Source organism: Gorilla gorilla, chromosome 2, assembly GCF_029281585.2.
Source record: "Gorilla gorilla gorilla isolate KB3781 chromosome 2, NHGRI_mGorGor1-v2.1_pri, whole genome shotgun sequence".
Taxonomy (NCBI): Eukaryota; Metazoa; Chordata; class Mammalia; order Primates; family Hominidae; genus Gorilla; species Gorilla gorilla.
Window position 1 is genome coordinate 187,071,612 of NC_086017.1, and position 4,028 is coordinate 187,075,639.

The window sequence follows — 4,028 nt, forward strand, 5'->3', positions numbered from 1 at the left end:
CTGATCATTCAAAATAAAACAAAATAAAAAAAATTAAGGCAAAGATTTTTAAAAATTTGCATTACTTAATTTACATGAAAGCAATGCTATCACCTCCCCTGTGTGGACTCAGGAGCAGACTAGGGCGTTTTGCTTAGAGAAAAGTGTGGTGGCTTTTAGGAGGGCAACGGACTTCCTGTAACAATGCGTCTCACGATATTTGGAATGACTATTAAAAAAAGAACAATGTGCAGTCAAAGTCTCAGGCCACATTGTAGAACTTTGGAGAATGCTTGCTCCAATCGACTGCTATCACCTTTGTTCCTGAGTCAAGCCAAAAAACAAACAAACAACAACAAAAACAAACAAACAAAAAAAGTCATGTGCCAATCTCATTTTGTTTTCTGTGCAAGGTAGGTTTTGTCAAGAAAGGGTGTAATGCAACTAAGTTACAGTCTGCCTAGAAGCATTTGCAGTGGACAATGGAGGGGCCGGACTCGTCATACTCCTGCTTGCTGATTCACATCTGCTGGAAGGTGGAAAGGAGGCCAGGATGGGGCTGCCGATCCACAGGGAGTACTTGCGCTCGGAGGAGCAATGATCTTGAGCTTCGTGGTGCTGGGCGCCAGGGCAGTGATCTCCTGCCCTGTTGGCGATGCTAGGATACATGGTGGTGCTGCCAGACAGCACTGTGTTGACGTACAGGTCTTTGTGGATGTCCATGTCACACTTCATGATAGAGTTGAAGGTAGTTTCGTGGATGCCACAGGATTTCATGCCCAGGAAGGAAGGCTGGAAGAGCGCCTTGGGGCAGCAGAACCGCTGGTTGCAGATGGTGATGACCTGGATGTAGGGTAGCTCATAGCTCTTCTCCAGGAAAGAGCTGGAAGCCAAGCATGGCCATCTCCTGATCCAAGTCCGGGGCGACCTAGCACAGCTTCTCCTTGATGTCATCCACAATTTCCTGCTTGGCAGTGGTGGTGAAGCTGTAGGCGCTGGGTGAGGATGTTCATGAGGTAGTCAGTCACTCCACGGCCAGCCAGGTCCAGACGCAGGATGGCGTGGTGGAGGGCATACCCCTCATAGATGGGCACAGTGTGGGTGACCCTTCACCAGAGTCCATCACCATGCCAGTGGTACGGCCAGAGGCCCACAGGGACAGCACGGCCTGGATGGCCACGTACATGACTGGGGTGCTGAAGGTCTCAAACGTGATCTAGTTCATCTTCTCGTGGTTGGCCTTGGGGTTGAGGGAGTCTCGGTCAGCAGCACGGGGTGCTCCTCAGGAGCCACAGGCAGCTGGTTGTAGAAGGTGTGGTGCCCGATCTTCCATGTCGTTCTAGTTCAGGGTCAGGATGCTTCTCTTGCTCTGGGCCTCGTCACCCACTAGGAGTCCTTCTGACCCATGCCCACCATCACACCTTGGTGCTTGGGGCGCCCCACAATGGATGGGAAGACGGCCCTGGAGGCATCGTCGCCTGTGAAGCTGGTCTTGCACATGCAGGAGCCTTTGTTGACTACAAGCCCGGTGATATCATCATGGTGCGCTGACGGCGGGTGTGGACCGGCGGCGGGGCGGCAAGGGGGAGGCTCTGTCCTTACGGGGCAAACGCAATCTCCGCGGTCCTCCTCTATGTCCTCTATGTCTTTTAAGTATTTGTATATTGTCTTATCTTAAATGTTTCTGTTGATAATACGTTTAAGTCTTGGGGTTACCTTATAACTTCATGTATAGTATGTGAATCTTAAAATTTATGTAAGGACTTAAATATGTCCCTTTTTTTGTTTATCACTAGAAGACTGTTTGTGTTACTTTGACTGACATTACAAGCCAAATCAGCTGGTGTGACTGTAAATAGACAGGATATTAATATGGGCTACAAAAGAAGACATATGAGTCTGACTAATAATGTTGATGCTTCTTCTAGAAGAAAATGTCCCTTATTCTTATGTGTCCTAGTTAACTTTGTCTTTTTTCTAGCCTACGAATGTACTAGAGTGGCAAGGCTTTACATTCAAATGACCATATGAAGTTGTGTGTGTGTGTGTGTGTGTGTGTGTACTAAAATTAAAAACATTTTATTTTAAATCTTCAATAAATTCAAAGTAGCTTTAAATGTTTGAAACCAGCAACTTCGACTCATATATATATTTATTGTGATATTTATACCAATTGTTTTAGAAATAAAATGTTTCCTTTGGGAGGCCAAGGCGGGTGGATAAACTGAGGTCAGGGGTTTGAGACCAGCCTGACCAACATGGTGAAACCCCGTCTCGACTAAAAATACAAAAAATTAGCTGGGCGTCATGGCACTTGCCTGTAATCCCAGCTACTTAGGAGGCTGAGGCAGGATAATTGCTTGAACTGGGGAGGCATAGGTTACAGTGAGCTGAGATAGTGCCATTGCACTCCAACCTGGGTGACAAGAGTGAAACTCTATCAAAAAAAAAAGAAAGAGAGAGAGAGAGAAAGAAGAGAGACAAAAGAAAGAAAGAAAGAAAGAAAGAAAGAAAGAAAGAAAGAAAGAGAAAAGAAAGAAATAAAAAAGTTTCTGTTGATGTAGAAGAAATATAATTTAACATGAGTATGTTTTCTTCTTAATACTAGTTCATAAACTCTTAAATCGTTACCTAATACTGTTCTGTTCTATCATTTCTCTTCTGAGAAATGAGGTGGTTTTAGATAATTTTTAAGGTACTTTCCTTTCTGTCTTCTTATTGCCAACAGTTTTTTATTTCTGGTTATTATTTTTCAATGTTCAATTTCATTTGCTACATTATTTAAATATTATATGTGGGTGGAAATTTCTGTAACCAATGGTTAACTGGTATGTAATAAAAAACAAAACGACTTGGGCATTCAAGGACTATGCTTCAAATATTTGAGTAATACCTATGGTTTAGCATATTAATTCTAATGTTTGATCACTAAGTAATGCATGACTAAACGCTTTATTGATACAATAACTTCAGACCCATTTTCTTTTCTTTCTTTCTTTTTTTTTTTTAGATGGAGTCTCGCTCTGTCACCCAGGCTGGAGTGCAGTGGCGTGATCTCGGCTCACTGCAAGCTCCGCCTCCCGTGTTCACGCTATTCTCCTGCCTCAGCCTCCCAAGTAGCTGGGACTGCAGGAGCCTGCCACCACACCCGGCTAATTTTTTGTATTTTTTTTAGTAGAGACGGGTTTCTCCGTGTTAGCCAGGATGGTCTCAATCTCCTGACCTCGTGATCCGCCCGTCTCGGCCTCCCAAAGTGCTGGGATTACAGGCGTAAGCCACCGCGCCCGGCCCAGACCCATTTTCTACTTGATGAAATACAAAATAAAACAAAATACAAAATAAAACAAAACCTTTTCAAAATTAGATTTTATTCAGTAATAGACTTAAAACTTGCCTTTCTTTTTCTCTGGCAGTTATTGACCTTTCTTACAAGAGATTATTAGCTAAAGATCATGGCATTTTTATTTTGTTACCTTAAAGCTAAAGAATTTATTATCTCATCCTTAAGGCTGCGGCAGATCATTTTCTTCATGGGCTGTATAGTACATAAATAATGCAAGATTTAAAGCCTTAGAATTCCTTTATCAGCAGATAGCAAAGTACTTAAAAAATCCTTTTCTGGCTTGAGGTAATAGTCTGCTTTTATGCTGAATCTACTCAAGGCTTTGTGAACTGCTTCTATATGGGAGATAAGCAAGTGACACTGGACAAATCTAACGGCAGACCTGCCTCAGACTGAATCCACCCTCCATAAAATTCACCAGTAAAGAGAATTGATGTAAACACAACTTTGGTGTTTAAGATTATAATTTGGATGCAGCCACCTCTTCTATTTCCATTACTGGGTTTCTGACATGGCTGTTAGTACAGGAATGAAAGAATTTGGATGATGCAAATGGAACTATGTAGTAAGATGGGGGAGAAAACTGCATAACTCTGATGCTCAGTAGAAATATTTTTGAAATTGGAAACAGAATGGCCATATTTACTTTCCTTAGTCAAGTTTAAATAAAACAGGAGACAGGACGGGCTTGACTGACAGAAATATA

General features: G+C 42.6%; 1 pseudogene; it reads right to left on the reverse strand.

Moving 5' to 3' along the window:
- Positions 1 to 439: 439 nt before the first annotated feature.
- Positions 440 to 1,512, reverse strand: LOC101137544 (actin, cytoplasmic 1-like; annotated as a pseudogene).
- Positions 1,513 to 4,028: the final 2,516 nt, after the last annotated feature.